General features: G+C 40.7%; 1 protein-coding gene and 1 long non-coding RNA gene across 6 annotated transcripts in view; one reads left to right on the forward strand and one right to left on the reverse strand.

Annotated features, from left to right (window-relative positions):
- Positions 1-19,987, forward strand: part of Cip4 (formin-binding protein 1-like Cip4) — a 61,236-nt gene that overhangs the window by 3,435 nt on the left and 37,814 nt on the right. The gene's annotated exons all lie outside the window — the stretch shown is intronic.
- LOC143259934 (uncharacterized) lies at positions 619-1,267 on the reverse strand. Its single transcript, XR_013033986.1, has 2 exons — positions 1,027-1,267; positions 619-946 (listed from the first exon to the last, which is right to left on the reverse strand). It is a non-coding gene; the product is annotated as an uncharacterized LOC143259934 (long non-coding RNA).

Consider the following 19,987-nt stretch of genomic DNA (forward strand, 5'->3'; position numbering starts at 1 on the left):
CGCAACTACCACATGCTCCCACGATCTTAATTATGCTTCATCCGTGTTTGTACAATATCGAGTCTCTTATCGATGCACTTTGCGCTCGAACATAAATATTGTTTCTATTTCGACCCTGAACGTTGCGCCTCCGATAGCAATTAGGGATCTTTGGGAAGAAATATTGATCCGCTTGGACAAGGTTATCATTTGTTTTCCTTCTGCACACATAAGAAAAGAAAAAGAAAAAGAAAAGGAAAACGTAGGCGTAGGTGGGAAAAATGCGAAGGTTACGAGCAGCAAAGTTACTTTCCCCGGCACAACGAAATCAGGAATTCCTTGACTATACGCAGCAATGTTTTTTTCTACCGATTCCATGTTGCCATTATTTTTCTCAACAGATTATTACTAGCAATCATTTGCACTAAGGTAGCAGTCTCTGTGGCACCACTAACATTTTTATATCGCGTTCCAAAGTAATTTGCACTTTATTAATACCTTAATATTAATTATATTAATAATATTATATAATATTATTAATACCTATATATTAATACCTTAATATTAATTATATTAATAATATATTAATATTATTAATATATTATTAATACCTTAATTTATACGGGGACAACCCACTAGTACACAAAAAGAAAAATATATTCAACTTATCGTATATTAACAAATTTGTTTATATAAAAAAAATATATGCGTACAAAATCGAAATACCGTAGGTCAGAAGAACTATTTTGGATTCAGAATTAAAATGGTTTCGAGTGCATAGGGTTATACGAACGAGAAGGTCTGCTTCGTGCCATGTATGCTTGTCCACCTTTACCGAATCCAATTTTGATTCCCGCGGCCTGCAAGTTTTGTCCGAGCCCCGTTCTCCTGCCCGGTTACGAATACGAGAAACAGGTTTCGAATACTCGAAAAGATCTCGAACCCGATCTTCCCTTCCCCCCGTCCGCTGCGGAGTCGAAGGATTAGGTTTCTCGTTGACTCGAGACCATCGCAGAGTGCAAAAACTAGATTCGACGTGCTCCTTACTAGGTCCGAGTTAGGCCAAGGCTGCTTCCACCTGCGCCAGTCGTTTTCTGTCCTCTGGTCTCCTCGGTCCACGGTGTTCTCTCTGCTCCATTTCTCTCGGCCCGCGCAAAAACCGTGCATTGGAACCTTCGATTTCTTTTGTTTGCCGATTACTCAGCGGCGCGATACAGTCACCGAGCATGGCACCTTGCAAAACCGACGAATTAGTAATCGCGAGTTCCCTTCTTCCACTATTTATATATACCCGAACGACGGCGGTGACACACTGATACCGCTGTGTACCTTTCGGTTCACGTTCGTTCTTCGAAGGAAACGAAGCTCCGGTTCATTGTTTGCCGACTAAAGACTATTTAATCGCCTCGCCGATTGTTATCGCGGTATCGTCGCGTCCCGATAATCGAACGTGGCCACGGTGTTCCTGAAAAAAGATGAGCAGGCGAAACAGGTCTGCTCGAAACATTTGAAACAACAATTTTTCTCATGAACGATCTCGAAACTTCGTGCACGATATCTCATGCGACCTAGTAAAGTAATATAAGTAACTAAGGAAAATCTCATACATTAAAGTTTAAGGGGTCGTTCGTAAAGGGGCGACATCGATCTTCGAATCTCCATGTTAGCATTTGACACGAGAAAAATTGTCCAATGGATTTACAAACGCTTAAATTCTTAATATTTTCAAGGAAGAGCGTATCTTCAGTTTTCCTACCTGCTATATCACACTGTATGGACCATAAAACTGTGTAAATCGTATTCTTATAGCTCGATTATAGTCGATCCTCCACTATGTCATTGTACATTTAGTACTTTAGTGTAATAATACTACTTTTACTGTACTACTACTTATACTACTTTTATTTATAATTTACAAATAATAATACTATAGTATAACAGTAATAATACTATACTATACTATAGTATAATAGTAATACTACTATACTATACTATAGTATAAAAGTAATACTACTATACCATACTATACTATAATAGTAATACTACCACTTATGCATATTTATTGACCAAATTGCGTAGATCAAAGGGTACATCATCCATAAATGAATAAATAATAACAATAATAATTGTGAAACCTACGATGCCGGTCAAAATCACCGCTTCCACATATTTTATTTAATAATTGTTAGAATTACAGAAACACACTTTCATAGGACACAATTGAACAAAATTAAGTCGAATAGTGCATTATAATAAAAATATCGAGCAGTTTCAATAACTTCTGTCTTCTTATTCTTTTAATACACATTACGTGTCAGTTTCGCGATATCACGCTGAAACATGTTACGAGAGTCTGAACGAAGCACAGGAAAATACGAAGCCTGGAGCTTCGAAGTTGAACAGAGTTTTTGTTGTGTTGTACGGTCTGTATTCACTAGAACGCAGCAGTTCAGATATCGAGAATCTGTTCTGAAAATCGGAAGTTCTCCGACTTTCGCGTCATTGTGAAACGGATCGGCGAGCGAACGCGAACAACGAGAGTTATCGGTGACCGAACTCCGTCGTGGCGTCACTCGGAAAGCGAGCGAGAGGCTGTGTGACTAGCAGTTTCGCTGGAAACTAAGCCGGATGATGGAAAAGCCGGGGAGGCCGGGCTCTCTCGTGTCGTTGTTGCCGATGATTTCACAGGCCTGGGTCGACATTCCAGGTGCGTGGCTCACGGCCGTCTAACAGGCTCCTCGGGCGCGTTTCTTTCTGCCCAAAACGGGCCAACCGTGTAGGGTCGGGCGCCGCCGTCAGCATCGATATCGACATTATCGATCGTTTCGGGGGAGGGAAAAACGCTTTCCAACGAAGACATTCGACGGCGACGCGATGGATTTTCCGGAGCTCTTTACGCGCTGTTTACCGGCCGGCAAACCGACCATGAACACCGCTTTAACGACGCGGAACGAAAAACTTGACCGATTAAATTTCACGCTCGTCTTCGCCGGGGATCGGTGGCCCCGTTTTTCGGGAACCCGGACGGATCGGCTCGCGTTCGCAGGGCCGAAGAATCGATCGCCCATGCCGCACAGTGGAGAACGAAACACCTATTTTCTTGGACATCGTCGGCCAATTGTCGAAATTTTCTATTATAGCTTTCGTTAACCTTTTGAGCTCTGAAACGGTTCGTAGGGACGGAGCGCGGCTATCGCTGACCATCGCTGGGGGCGGAATACTTTTTTGCCACACTGAAGTGACTATTCAAGGCGCAAACAGTAATAAATTATAGTGATTCTTTTGCAGAAGGTTAAATAATTAATCTCCTGATTCAATGTCTGATGATAGTGATTCACTATATTCTATTTCACTGTCGTCCCTTGTGAAATATTCCTCAAGATTTGACATTTTGTTGGGTGTCACGAATAAAGAAAAAATAATCGAACAAGTTATATTCCGCACTATCGTTGTTGACGTGAGCGAGACCGTGAGGTTCTTACATTTACAGGACGATACTACTGACTGAGTCGTTTTGAGTGCTTTGAGTCGCGAAAAGGTGACAGTGCAGGTAATTATTTTGAAATCTAATTAGTTAGAGAGTGGGACATAAACGATGTGATTTAAATTATATAATAATTTAAATGAAGTCAGAATGTTCTTTATAGAAAATCATTGCTAATAAGGTGCCCAATAGTATGGAAAACATTGAGAACTTATAAACCAATGTGATATAGGGAATAATTATTTAAAGTGAAGCAAATGGAGAAAAAAAAAGAACGACGGAATTTTCGTAACAGCCAGATTCACATGCATTTGGATAAAAACCTGATGCGAATGTATACCTTATGCTACGGTCACTCATTAAAGATTTAATGAGGCTGTAGTAGAGAGAGAGAGAGAGAGAGAGAGAGAGAGAGAGAGAGAGAGAGAGAGAGAGAGAGAGAGAGAGACAGTTTCGACAATTGGCCGACGACGCCTGCGAAAATTGGTGTTTCGTCTCACCGTGCACCGGTTGGAGTTTTACAATGATTATCACTTAAGAGGTCTCCAATATCGCGTATTTATCGTTCCTGGAATTCACACTTTTGCCACGGGTTCCGATAGCGCGTTACGTGGAAAAAAACTGCGAGCCAGGATTAGTGGAGAATGAGAGCCCGTTAGGCTGTGGTACATTGAAATGAAAACATCGAGTCGGTGAAATAGTAATCGATCGCCTCGGTGAACGGTTTCTATGGAGCGCGGAAGAGCCTGCAGTGCGCGTTCAACTTCGTCGTGACTTTTGCTTTGCGTTTTGGCTGCTACCGGGCGTTGATGCCTCGAATCCGCGTTCTAGCAGCTTTTCTTGCCGGATCACGCGGAACAGGATACAATTAGCGCAGATATCTAGTATGCCGGAGCATCGACTTCGAATGCTCGACCATAAATGTAGCCTGTTAGTTTATTTATTTGTTCATTTGTTAACGCTGCATAAATCCTTTTGTACATAAAGTTCGTTATACGACATAGATTATGATTACATCATGATTATGGTTGTAATAAGGCGCCTTCTTTGTTCAAGCTTGAGCGATCACATAGGCGCAAAAATTTATGTTCCTCGGTTTCATCAATGAACAATACAGCACCGTAAGGGTATTCACGTTTTAAAAATGTCCAGACGATCGCTAGAGAAATCCTAAAGTTAGAAAGTCTTCACTGGTTATATTTATTGGTTTGTTTCCGGGCATATTTAACTTTATATTTATCGAATAAGACATTCAACTTTATCCTTTTATTTTGTTTACTTTTGAATAAGCGATCTTAGCCTTAGTTTTCAGATTTTTAACATTATATATTATATATATTATATATATTATATTCAGATATTTAAATATTCATAATATTATATATATATATTCTACAGCATTCCCTCTAAATAATATAATTTCTTCGCAATATTATCCCTCCGATAGTTAACTTAATCATCATTACTTAATCCGCTAACGTATCATTGATTAGCCCACTGACATATCATTAATAAACTCGCTGACGTATCATTAATTAACTCACTGACAAAATTACGCCACCAAGTAAATTAGACTTGCTGTTACCTAACATACATTCAATACGAAACTTTCCTGTACTGCGTTAAAGAAATAAAATAATAATAATAATAACAACAACAACAACAAGAATTACTTTTAAATAAAAAATATTGAACACGAACCAAAGGCACACAGCAACTGGTCACCCCGCAGTAGCCGTCACGGCTACCCTATTAGTCTCGGAGATTGATCGGAGAAATGGAAGACGTAGAATGCTTGGAGCATCCGAGAACTCTGAGTAACGTTGCCGTCACGGTGACGGGAACGCGATGTTTAACGTCGCCCAGATGCCAGGCGGTTCGTCGCCGCGAGATGTTCGCAGCTGTCGAAAAGAATAGCCGAACACGGGACGAAGCTCGTGAAACGGATCGATCGCGCGCGGAAAGAGATCCGCGGGAATCAACAGCTCGTAGCATGATGTATACACGGTCTATGTAGAGTAGAAAGTTCTGAATGGATCGGTCGTAAATCTCCGTTAACGGGGGACGCACGTTTCACGCACACAAGCCGAGAGTACGCGTGTGTGCGGGTACGTGGGCACGCGGCGCGACCGGAATTCGTCGAAACGATGGATTCAATTTAAATGGTCGCGCTCGAAATGATCCGCGCGTCCACGACGTACCGGCGTAATAACTTATTTATAGCGGAAAATTGCGCGAGACGCCGCCGCCGCAACGGCCGCAGAGATTCTCCTTTATCTTGTCGCCGCGGCCGCGATTCTCTTGAATATCTGCGTTATCCGCGGCTGTATCCTTATCTCTCGCGCGGCGAGACGAGGCCGACTCCGACGCCGATTGCTTCGCTCCTCAAGATAAATTCTATCTACCATTCGTAAGCACTTTTTTGCGATTACGACGACCAAACTGTTCTATTCTACTGTCGCGAATCTGCCGCGTTTGGCCCGATAGAGACGGATTCCCGAGATGCACAGGAAACAGAAGGAACGATGCTCGCGCTTTATCTATTGTTCCGGCGATCGACCCGGCTCGTACAGTTGCATCGCCAGCGACACGCGTTGCATTATCAGAGAACGAGAGAGAGAGAGAGAGAAGAGGATCACGGAAACAGCATTCAAGTTAAATACATACCTGCGGGATGGCCGAGATAAACCTCCAGACAGTGAGACCGTCTGCTGTCTGTCGGCGATTCGCGTTTAAAAATAGAGACTTTCGAAAAAAACCCTCGAGGAGAATTCCTCCGGTGAGGCGAGCAGAGGCTGCCGGACAGATAACAGAATCGCCTGAACTCGATTCGAGTATCCGGTGGACGAGCACCGTCCGAAGGCATTCTGAATCCTTTTAAGGGCGCTCCCAAAGAGATTCCATCTTACCCTTGGATTTACGCTCGTAAACGAGGGATAAATCTAGCCGTTCTTTCCGAAGCTGACTCACAATTAGCGGGCTAGTTCTCGACGCGGCCAGAGGAGTAAACGATCTATTCGAATCTTTTCGAGTTAGGTGCTCATGCTATGTTTGACGAAGCAGTTTCATTAACGCGTTGAATATCGCGTCGGTCATATACACACATGGTTGACACTAATTTTTAACTGGGCTGGCAAATCCATTTTTATTGTAATTCTTTATTTGATTCTGATTTTCGATTTACTGTTACTTAAATTAATTTATCTTGCACGAACGGACCAGATGTCCTTTTAATGTTTCTACAAAAATTCAACACCATAACAATAATAATAATAATAATAATAATAATAATAATAATAATAGTAACAATAATAGAATAACAATGGAAATGGAAAATATACGATTACAATATACAAAACGCACACAAACTGAACATCCTAGCTTCTCACAACATTACGTACTTGATTTTTAAATTGATTAAAATCACCAATGAAGAAATCAACGTCGTTACACAGGGCACACGAGGCCATTTATACATAATAAGATACAAGAATGTCGTAACGATGTACAATAACTAAAACATTGAGATTAAGACTAAGTAAAACTAACCTAATCTATGTATATCTGCGTATATGCACATAATCTGCATTATTAGGTGGCATTGTTACTTTTTTGGACTTACAATGATTGCCTTCTGAGCTTTCCATATACATTGGTACATGCTTACATGTTCCTTACAAGAGTTTAAGTATCGGATTTTTCAAGAAACTCTTGCATCGTTCCGAAGAGTCCGTCGGTTTCGCACAGCGTCGATCCTCGTCAACGTTATTTCGACTTTGTTGCAACCCGTCCCGAAAATACGCGGCTACGTCGACGTCCGCGATCTCGTTCCGAAAGAGCGGCGGGGAACGTTCACGGTGTTCGTCTTCTCGTCTTCTTTGAAGCCGCGAATCCCGTTAGCGATCAAACATTTTTGAACGATCGCGTACGTGTCTCGGAGTTCGATGATCGCGTGACCGCGGTCTGCCGGCCTGCCCGTGGATAGGCCGGCCAGACGTCGATTAAAAAGAACACCGAGTGTCTGCCGTGTGTAAACTGTCTGGAAATTTCTAGCAACCGTATCGGTCACGGCGGGGTCAACAGCGACCCGACGAGAGATCGCGTTTCAGTGATTAGACGGACCCGTGGTTTCGCGACAAGGTGCGCGCGGTTGCTCTCTCTCTCTCTCTCTCTCTCTCTCTCTCTCGTAGCTTGATGGCGTTTCCCTGGTCGCGATGGAATCCATGAATTTGAAATTCGGAACGGTAGTCCGCCAGGACTCGCGGGTTCCCACGTTCTGAGCCGGCAGCCAGGCCCGAGGACGACCGCAGGATGGTCGGAGAAAAAGATGTTTGCATGATTACACGCTTTGTGTCCCGCGTCCCGAAATTCGCGCGAGACACGTTTACCCTAATTGCGTTCCATTATTCTAATGAATCTTATTAAGCCGACGAGCGTGCGCTGCGCTCTTTGATCTCGCGTCCCACGTGTTTCGCAATCCACGGTTCGATCCGACTCCGAGACGAACAACGATCGTCAAGGCCCAAGACGAATAATCAATTAACTCGCAAAAACAAGACAGAAATGCCGACATTTATATATTGTAACAAATTACAAAATTAATATTAATACTACACCTACCAAGTCGGTCAGAATGACCGGTTTTACATTTTGTATTTTAAAATTGCTGAAATTATGGAGACTTTTTCATAGGAATATTCGTTGTAATAAAAATTACAGGAAGTACAAATAGATTCGGTTTTATCGTTCTTACAGAGCAACAGAAATTCGTCGCTTTTAGTGCTCGGTAGGCTTAGTGTTAAATAGGTATATTGATTTAATCAATACAATTTATTTGAACGAAATCTATTAAGATTTTTCGTGAGGATATACATATTAAAATGACGGTGGACATAAATACAGAAACAACTCCACTTTTATTTTTGGAATAAATCGTAAAATTGTGTAGGCAAATAAAAGATATCAGTCGGGTGTAAATAAATATACTCTTAGAGATGCCCAAATATGGGTGTGCATTGGCAATTAGTTTTGCAAATTTTTCGAAATCAAGTTCCTCATTTCGAATCGCGTGACGGCCGATGCCGGGGCAACGGTGACGCAATCGGCGGAGAGATGCAAAGATGCCGCGACACAATCGGGCGGAATATTCTTTCGGCAAACAAATCGGAAAAGAAACGGGCGAGTCAAAGCGGGCGCAATTGACGAGTTAAGTCGTCTTCCCGCGGCAAACAGGTTAACGGGGGCCGCGTATTGTCCGGCCGTGAATGGCGAAAGCCGCTGGAGCCCTGCTCGCGAACAGCGAATCTTAACACATGGCCGGTCAATTGGATAGATCTACCTTTCATCGTGCTACTAAAGTCACTAGTGTGCAGATTAATCATGAATCGTGACTTAACCCGCCGTCATCTCGGTCCGATCTACCGTACTGTGGGATACACCGATTCGATCTAGCCAACGGCCGATCTGCAATTCTCCCGAGAACAACCCAGTGGCTTGGTTTCGATTCAAATTTCTATTCCTCTTCCGGTGTTTCTCGGCCTGCCGTGAAATCGAGAGTGCTCCTCGCGATTTTCCCTCGCTTGGCTTTTCGTTCTCAACTTTCGTCCACTTTCGTCCTCCACGCGGTTCCACGTTATCTGTTCCAAGTACAGTAATGTCTCCCTCACTGACGCTCAGATCGTGGAGCAAAATGGACAATTTGGGAAGAGGAGATACGATTCATTCGAGCGTCGCGCCTTGCTTTTGTAATTACCGATTTTCAACAACTATAAAAACGAGGCGCAGGACTCGGATAATCGTATCGCTTTTTCACAAATTGTCCATTTTTCTGTACAATCCGAGCGTCAGTTAGGGAGACATTACTGTAGACGGCGGATCTTCATACGAAATAAAAATATTCTGCGTCTGTTGCAAGAAACTGGAAATCACTTGGAGGTTCATCCTTTCTTTAACGACAATTTAAATTTTTTCACTGCCGAATCAGTCAAAATTGAATAATTTTAACAAGTCACGATTTCTATACAACGACATTGACTTCTTCATTGATGATTTCAATAAATCTAACGCTAAACCTATCATGCCGGTTAAGATGCCGGTTTTTACCAGTTATACTTTAATGTTGTTTATATTATGAAGACTCTTACACAGAAAATGATTTAATAAATCTCTTAATTCAAACAAATATTATAATCCAAATGGCGATAAGTCTAAGCATAATACATTCAATCTTGTCATTTTTATACCGCAGTACGCGTCAGAAAATTTTAATCGTCGGTGGATTTAGTGTTAAACGTCTACTTTATAATGTTATCAGGTAATTTTATCTGCTATCTTTTACGAAAAAATGTAACCATTGTAACCATTGTTTTCATTTCATTATTATTATTTTATTATTACTGATATTATTATCACTATTACTATTAAGTTTGTGTGGAGAAATTGAAAGGGCCTTGGGCCCGTCGATGCTAAAAAGATAAATAAATGAATGAAATGACTGGTTTCTGATTTTCGCAAATGTTTCCGCGGAAGAGCCGAATGCAGCTCCGTTCTGGATGCTGCGCCGCGTTCCGTGCGCTCGTTCTGCTCGTTATACGAGCCACCGGTTCTCACCCGTGCAATTTCGACTGGATATCGAGAGTTCGGTGACGGCTGGAAAGAGGCGAAACCGCTCGCGAATCGCTGTCGCGACGAAGCGCATTTGTGCTTTCGATCCGCAGGGCAAAAGTCAATAATTCGAAGCGTCGGATCGAAAAAGTCTTGTATTGCGAGATATTAATAGCGAAATGTAGCTTTCAAAGCTGTCCACGGTTCTTGCCGAGTATGCCAATTTGAAATTGAAATTTCCAGCTTGAAGTTTAAAGCAATAAATCGATGCATTCTTCCGATCACCTACCATTGGCAGAATATTTGTTACTTTTATCTGGTTTTCTAAAGCTGAATTCGGTACTAAAAAGATCTTTAAAACTCTAAAAAAGGAAATCACTTAATGAAAATTGACAAAATAAACTTAAAAGAGAAGTGCCTTCCAGATTTTTTGTACGCTTCTTCTGCACACGTTAACTTCGATTTGCTCGAGTTCATCAATTTTTCTACGGCAATTTATTTACATATATTTACTGAGCAACTTTTGTTTGCACAATTTCGTAAGTACGCGTTTTTTAACAAAAATTTTACTTTATAAAGTTATTATTTCTTTCCGTTCTCCTATACGATCGTCTTAAATGTTTACGTGTTAGCGATAAACTGACAAAAAAATTGTTGAAGCGCGAGGTGCTCAGCAATTATATGACAACAAATTGCAGTAATAAAATTGATAAGAAAGTTTTTAAGTAAAATTGCGTGTTCCTGTTTGTCGACTGACAGATCTTCATATGCTGTTCGAAAACGAATAATAATGGCTCCTTGGTTTAGAAGTTCTTCGTTTGATCCCAAAATCCTTTATAGGATCGAACGCTGTGCGATCACGACAGCTTTAATTTTATTATTGAAGATAAAACTAGTTACTTTCATCACAGATTATTAGACTGCGGATTTTATGCATTTACGTGGCAAACGGGGAAACGGGATGCTGTTGTTAAATTCCAAGTTTCGAACTTTCGCATTTAGAACAATCTTTGTTTGCTATGATATTATAACATGTTACAGTTTCAGAATTCAAATATATTATTACTTTCACATTATTGTATAATGAGGAAGCCCGACTCGAAGTCCAAATTATACAAATGAAGATAAAACTAACTACTTTCATCACAGATTATTAGACTGCGGATTTTATGCATTTACGTGGCAAACGGGGAAACGGGATGCTGTTGTTAAATTCCAAGTTTCGAACTTTCGCATTTAGAACAATCTTTGTTTGCTATGATATTATAACATGTTACAGTTTCAGAATTCAAATATATTATTACTTTCACATTATTGTACAACGAGGAAGCCCGACTCGAAGTCCAAATTATACAAATGAAGATAAAACTAACTACTATTCAAAAAAGAATAATAATGGGTCCTTTGAAAAATGAATTGGTTTAGGAGTTCTTCGTTTGATCCCAAAATCCTTTATAGGATCGAACGCTGCGCGACGTTTGAAGCGGTGGGGAACGTCGGAGGACGAGGCGGCTGAAAAATTCTCCAGGATTCTGGCGCGACCGGCTCCTCCTTCTTTCCTTAACCAGCGTGTCCCTTTTGCAGCCGGTTTTCGTCGCCGGCTTTCGTCGCCATCGCGACGCCGCGCCGTCGCGCGTACCAAGAGTACCATTTTTTAGCGATCCGCGAGAGAGAAGCCCGAATCAGGGATCTCTTCTCTCGTCGATTTTCTTCGGAAAAGTTTCGTACTTGTTTTCGAACACGGTCGATGTAATTCTCACAGCGCGCACAGGTCTGGCAACTCGCTTTCCGTAGCTTCAGTTATTTTAACGTTGTTTCAAAGTTTAAGGCTACAGTATAGCGGATCGTTAAAATTCTTCTCGACACTAGCTAGAATGCTATCAAGTCAGAAATATGTGTTAAAACTTAAACAATCGACGTGACCAGCATTTTTTTTTACGAAAGGAAAACTTTCCTCGCAAGTTTCTATATTCTAGCTTGTAGAAAAGCGAATTCTGACCGACTTCTGTTGGAAACATTCTTTTGCCAGATCGTCGGAACTGTCTGAAAAGTTGTGGTTTGTTTTGAAATCGGACGCGATCGTTGGACGCGGCGCGCGGCCGTTAAAACCTCGGACGCTCGTTTCTTAAAAATCTCTCTCACACACACACACACACCTGAACGTAACCAGAAGTAGCACTTGAAATATGCATTCGCATTTTTCCCAATAGTTGTAACTTTCACGCGAAAGGAATCGCAAGTTTCACATGTTTTATAACCATCTCAAAGTTACGGTTGTTACAAGTTTTAGATAGTTTCGAAATACATTGGAATTTATTGAAGACACAATTAAATAATTGAAATATTAAAATAGAATCCAAACGCGTTTTTCGTTTTATAATGACTAGACTGCGGATCTTTATGCAAAATAAAAATTGTTCTCGACTCATTTCTTTTCTTAATAATTTCAGCGAGATAACATCAACACAATAATATCAGAAAATTGTTCGAATGTCTTTGCTATTTTGCATTTGATCTACTACTTTGTCACGTAAATGCATAAAATCCGCAGTCTAATAATCTGTGATGAAAGTAGTTAGTTTTATCCTCATTTGTATAATTTGGACTTCGAGTCGGGCTTCCTCATTATACAATAATGTGAAAGTAATAATATATTTGAATTCTGAAACTGTAACATGTTATAATATCATAGCAAACAAAGATTGTTCTAAATGCGAAAGTTCGAAACTTGGAATTTAACAACAGCATCCCGTTTCCCCGTTTGCCACGTAAATGCATAAAATCCGCAGTCTAATAATCTGTGATGAAAGTAGTTAGTTTTATCTTCATTTGTATAATTTGGACTTCGAGTCGGGCTTCCTCATTATACAATAATGTGAAAGTAATAATATATTTTTATTATCTGAAACTGTAACATGTTAGAATATCATAGCAAACAAAGATTGTTCTAAATACGAAAGTTCGAAACTTGGAATTTAGTCACAGTATCCAGTTTCCCCGTTTGCCACGTAAATGCATAAAATCCGCAGCCTAATAATCTGTGATGAAAGTAGTTAGTTTTATCTTCATTTGTATAATTTGGACTTCGAGTCGGGCTTCCTCATTATACAATAATGTGAAAGTAATAATATATTTTTATTATCTGAAACTGTAACATGTTAGAATATCATAGCAAACAAAGATTGTTCTAAATACGAAAGTTCGAAACTTGGAATTTAGTCACAGTATCCAGTTTCCCCGTTTGCCATGTAAATGCATAAAATCCGCAGCCTAATAATCTGTGATGAAAGTAACTAGTTTTATCTTCAATAATAAAATTAAAGCTGTCGTGATCGCACAGCGTTCGATCCTATAAAGGATTTTGGGATCAAACGAAGAACTTCTAAACCAAGGAGCCATTATTATTCGTTTTCGAACAGCATATGAAGATCTGTCAGTCGACAAACAGGAACACGCAATTTTACTTAAAAACTTTCTTATCAATTTTATTACTGCAATTTGTTGTCGTATAATTACTGAGCACCTCGCGCTTCAACAATTTTGTTGTCAGTTTATCGCTAACGCGTAAACAATTAAGACGATCGTATAGGAGAACAGAAAGAAAGTAATTAGATCTTCTTCTTTAGACTTCGAGCCGGGCTTCCTCATTATATAATAATGTGAAAGTAATAATATATTTTTATTATCTGAAACTGTAACATGTTATAATATCATAGCAAACAAAAATTGTTCTAAATACGAAAGTTCGAAACTTGGAATTTAGCCACGGGATCCCGTTTCCCCGACCATTGTACACCATACTGCTAATTCCCATCACCCATAAAAGAAAACATAGTCTGGCACAAAGTTGCAGCGCCCTGTTACCGAGTTCCATGGCCGGCGCATTTTTTTCCATCGCCACACGGCCTACCGGTTCCACGTCCGCGATATGTACTAGCCTCGACACGGGAAATTTCATTCATTATTCCGCCGTTCACCCATTTTCCGCAGAATTTCTGCTCGAAAACACGTCGTCGTCGTCGTCGTCGTCGTCGTCGTCGTCGTCGTCGTCGTGGCGGCGAACGGTGACCGGTGTCTACCTGTTTCATCATTATCTCGACACTTCGATTATCCGGCCGGTGTTTTGCCATTTCGCGAAACTGGATGGAAGCCGCTCGTTGGCGGCTACGCCTCGAAGGACGAAGATCCGATTCGAGCCGTGCGAACGCGAGAAACCGTCTCTCAGCGGAGGTACCTCGCATACGCGCATGTATTTTTGCCGGAGCCCGTGCACGAACTCGCCAGCTATGTTTCTCTATTCGCGACACGATCGCGCGCGAGCGCCAACGAGAGGGAAAGAGAGTGCGTCGCGAACTTGCCCCGCCCACGCATTGCGCCAAATCTCTATAAATACCGTAGAGGCGAGAGTACGCGAACGCGTACACGCGCAGACACGCGCGTGCAGCCGGCAACGGCCTGGATCGGAACGGTGAAAGAAAAGAAGTCGGCTGCTTTCTGAAAACGACGTTTCTTCATCGACGGATCGAACGGTCCGCGCACCGTTTCCCGTTCTTTCCGCAATCGATCCCGCGTATCCGGCGAAACCAGCAATTTCTCGATGATGGGTCATGATCGCGAGAAACGCTCGCGACTCCTTTCTTTCAGTCGGCGCACCCTGGAGGAAATTGACCGAGCTTCTTGTGCCAAGATCGTGGAATTATTGACAAAAATGAGATAGAAGATTTTTAATTAAACTTAAAATATGTTATAGAATGTGGGAAAGTTATGGAGAATGTCGCACGAACAACTTTCGACGTCGAAAATTTATGTTAAATTTCATTTTTTTTTTATAAAATGTTGGTTCCCCTTCATTGTGTCAAACTCCAACTTCGTTCATTGTGCTTTATTGATTTACTTGCAAATTAGAAGTGATCCATCTCCGTAAACATCACATACAATACAATAAATTAACATAGATAAAATAAAACAAGAAAATAAAACAGAATAAAATACAATAAATTAAACTGAAATAAAACACAATAATATATATAAAGAATTTAAAATTATACTGTTGTTAAACTATTAATATTATTCAGAACAACTAACAGTTATATAAACTTTAATTGTATAATAACTTTATTCATACGTACCGGAAAACTGTTACAAAAATAAAGAAATAAGAAACGAGATTTCATATAACCGTTACGCGAGTACAATAAAGATATAACATTACAATACAGAATGTGAGAAAGAAAAAATCCCATTAAATAAATAAATCACACAATCAATAACAGTCAACAATCTCCAGAAGAATATTGTTTGAAAACTCTAAAAAGTAGTTTTCGTTTCATCGAGAAATCCCGGACAGGACAAATTCTCAACGTTTTTTTACATAACGTAGAAAGTTTAGTCCGCTGCTGGATAAAGTCCTCTGCGTCGGCCAAATCGCGGCGAATGGAGATACGGGTATCGCCGGTTTATTTTCCAGCTTGAGCACCGTGGTCGTTAAGATTTTCCCGCAGCTGACTCGCTAATGTATATTTAACGCACAAACGAAGGCTTAATTGACCGGCTAATCTATTTTGTAGCGGGATACGCGAGGCATCGGGAAATCTGCGCTGCGATGCGCTGCGATACGATACGATACGATACGGTGTGATACGATGCAGGTTGTAAGAGATCCCGAGATCGCGTGATCGCCGCGCCGGTGATTAAGGCGATCCTGTAATCTGTCCGCGAAAGAATTTTTTTCTCCTTTCGATATCTTCGCCGAAGAAGCGAAGACGACGGCCACGCGTCGTGCGCTGGTCTCGTCTCGAGGCTCCTCCATCGTGGATCGATAAACGCGAAAGGCGAACTGCGCGAGCGTCTTTCGCGGAAGCTAACAAACGCAGACGGATTGTTGCGCGCCGCGGTTATTACGTCCGAGGCAGTTGGTCGTGCCGCGCCGGGATTATTAGGCTCGCACAGAGGACTGTCTGTCCGACTATCGGCGACCGATACCGGTGATTTCTCTCCCGGCTCTCGGCTATCGATTCGGCTGGCTACCCTCGCAGCCGAGGAAATCGCGCGGACCGATCCCCAAGTCTCGTTTCCTTGTTTCGCGCGCCTCGTAATTGCCGTATCGATTTCTAATCGTGGACACGACACACCGTCCGCCGCGGACAATGGAGGCGCGAGACGTCCCAGTGGCTCGTTGTTTCACCCAGGCACGTGTACACCCTTGTCTCGATCGTCGACGGCGACCTGCAACCGAGATTCTCTGCGGACCGCACTTTCGAGTCGTCGCCTTCTAGCCTCTTGACGCATCTATTCTCCGAGATTATTCCGAGAAATTTTCAGTCCTGATCGATCGAGGATAACGACACGAGCTTGCACTCTCTTCAAACGAATTCAGCCCTTGCTTCCCACTTCACGCGTTCTTTGTCCACTCGATGGCGGTTTATTTCGAAAAGGGTCTATTTGTTTACTTATTTATTTATTTATTTAATTTTATACAATTTTATTTTATTTCATTTTATACAATTTCATTTTATTTTATTTTATTTAATTTTATACAATTTCATTTTATTTTATTTTATTTAATTTTATACAATTTCATTTTATTTTATTTTATTTAATTTTATACAATTTCATTTTATTTTATTTTATTTAATTTTATACAATTTCATTTAATTTTATTTAATTTTATACAATTTCATTTTATTTTATTTTATACTATTTCATTTTATTTCATTCAATTTTATACAATTTCATTTTAGTTTATTTTATACTATTTCATTTTATTTTATTTAATTTTATACAATTTCATTTCATTTTATTTAATTTTGTACAATTTCATTTTATTTTATTTTGTACAATTTCATTTTATTTTATTTTATACTATTTCATTTTATTTTATTTTATACTACTTCATTTTATTTCATTCAATTTTATACAATTTCATTTTAGTTTATTTTATACTATTTCATTTTATTTTATTTAATTCTATTTAACGAGATAGAAGCATTGATGACTAAACGCGATAGTATCGAAGGAAGAATTTTCTGTTCCAACCGGCACGGCTACTTTCTCTGCAGCGACTCTTGGACAGAGTACGTTCACGCGAACACGCGGTTACCTAATCCAGACAGCGCGGATTAATCTACCCTCGGCAACCTTGAATTCCCAGTTGAGTCGCCGCAGCAGACTAATCCATTTCTGCGATCGAGTTGTAACTTCGGCAACACCGAAGTACGATAGAACCTCGTTTACGTGAATACGACGGGAGGCATCCAGTTCGCGCGTAGCCGGGTAGGTTCGCATAATAGGAATCCGTTGCTTACCGTTATTATTATTAATAAAGGTAGAACAAATACAGAGTGCGCGCAACTTCCATTGCTCTGCCTTCGACCCAACCTAACTGTAAATAGTCGAGAAATATAATTCCAGTCAGATTTCATTGATTCGACTATGCCGACGCGTCCGCCCATCGCATGCCGCTTCCACTTATGGCAGCCATCGCCGACCGTGCAGTCTCGCCGCGCAGCAGCGATCTTGCGATAGAAATACACTCGGAATAATCGTCCGTCGTCGCGATCGACGAACAACTTTTCCATCCAGAAACAAGCAGTTCTTCGAGCGTTGTCCTGCGGTTCGACTCGGTTGGCAGCGAAAGGACGCGTGACCCGAAAGTTAGTATACGGCGCGGCGACGAGCGTTCAGCATTGAAATTACGGTACCCCGAGATTACGCGTTCCAGCCGGTCGTGTCGGTAATCAATTTCGGGGGAGGGGGAGGGCCGTGATTCGCCCGGATCCACCGGGGACTCGAACTTCGACATTTAAGAGGATATTCTGGTCTGAAACGCGATACTGATAGAATACTGATATGATTTGATGGAACGGGGTAGCGGAGCCGGTTATTGTGGATGATTAATTGCTGTCTTTGATTTGGTTTGGGGCACAGTTTAAGCTTTATGTTTATCGAATGTTTAACGACTAACGAATAAATTTTATTCGACTCTGTCCAATGAATATCCAATCGGATACAAATTGATCTAGATAAAAGTTTATTCAAATAGCACATATATTATTCGCATAAGAATTCATTCGAGTTATACTTTATTCGAACAAGAATTTATTCGCACAGAAATTCATATCGAAAGTAATCGACTTGAATAAAAATGATGGAATGTAAAGTGTATTTTTTTTATAGTTTATCGATTTGTTTCTTCGATATTCGTTTTGACAAATGTTGTATCGGAAAGTATGTAACTTTTCTATATTATTATAAACTCTGTAAGTGATTGAAATTGAACCGATCCTGAATGCATTCATATAAGCATATTCTTATAAAATTACGTGAAAATAAAGAAAGACAGTAAACAATTGTTCGCATTATTATTCGAATAATCGTACAATCTGTATTCGAATAAATAGTTAGAATAGTTTATTACGTGTAAGGAGTAATCGTTATTCGAATAAACTATTCGAGTAAAACAATTCATTCTTAACTATCATCTTAGATACATATTTATTCGAAGCAGTTCGAATAGTGTCGAACTCTGACACATAAAAGACTATGCTAGTTAACCGTTTGGCTGCTGACGTATCTTTTCGGACATATGCCAAAACTGCGCCACTAATTGCACGTGTATGGGAAAAAATGTAAAACACTTCTCATACAATAAACTCACTTGTATTGCTTTTCAACAATAAAAATTAAAAAATACCAGTTATTTACATGAATTTGTTTTAATTAATTTTGTGAATAAAATTGGTAATAAGCACAGATTCTAGTGATTTAGAGCAGCGTTACTACGCTCTTCGCAGTCTTGGCATAAAAAAAAACAGGAACGCTATCGCGCACTTCGCATTTTTGGTTAAGTACTAAATAACTAATATTAATAATAATGCTTGGTTAAGCACTAAATAACTAATATTAATAATAATGCTTGGTTAAGTACTAAATAAATAATAATAAGTAATAAATAATAAACGGTTAAGTACTAAATAAATGAATCAATTTTGGGAATTCGTGGATACAATTTTGAGAGTAATTTCTCAGAAGTCTACTGTATGTTATCTACTTGTTATCGACACTAAGTAAAATTGTTATCGATGATCTGGCTAGAATCACCTGCGAGGCAGAGCCGTTTCGAAGTTATTACCGAGGATCGATTGACGAAAATCGATGGAGCCTCGGAACGGTGTCGAGGATCGAGATCGGTGCCCGAGCCGAGGCAGGTTGATATCGTGTCGCTTTTATGGTCTCGTGCCCGTTACACGGCCAGGATTCGGGAACCGTTCGATTCCTTTCCTGTTTCGTAGCTCGCGCTTGCTCGCCTCTCAGCCTCGTTATGCATGCACGTAACGCGCCTGCTCGCTTACGTAAGGAGGCGAATGAACGATTTTCGTTCGCGACGCAGTTCGCGGAACCCGGCCGCATTGAAAATGCCGCCGCGGAAAAACCACTAGTCTCGCTGCCGCTGGAAAATCTGCCGCCCCGTGGAATCAGTTTCCAATTTCGGCGGATAATCGCGCGGCCATTTTCCGCCGGCTGTCACGCGACCGGCCAATTTCTCGATCCTCTGCCGCTGCCGTCGTTTTGCATAATCGTCGCGTGTCATTATGCGCTCCCGCGGCCGCGCCGGTTCGTCTGCGAAAAGTCAGATCAAGGATCATGGAACTTTGCAACTCGTTTCGTCCATTTGTCAGACCCCAATTCAACCCTAAGTTTTCGGGACAGTTTTGTCCCAACGGAATTTCGTCTTAACATTTTGTACTGTTATCAAAAAATAGGGACCTAATATAATGCATTTCAAAATGCATTTCATATACAGCAGAATAGTTCATTGCTAAATAACGTTTTCATAAATTTTGCAGAAGGTAACCAAAAATTATTAATTTGAAGCAAAATGATTCAATTTTACTTTAATACAAAGTTATAAGACGCTATTTA

The sequence above is a fragment of the Megalopta genalis genome, chromosome 1, assembly GCF_051020955.1.
Source record: "Megalopta genalis isolate 19385.01 chromosome 1, iyMegGena1_principal, whole genome shotgun sequence".
Taxonomy (NCBI): Eukaryota; Metazoa; Arthropoda; class Insecta; order Hymenoptera; family Halictidae; genus Megalopta; species Megalopta genalis.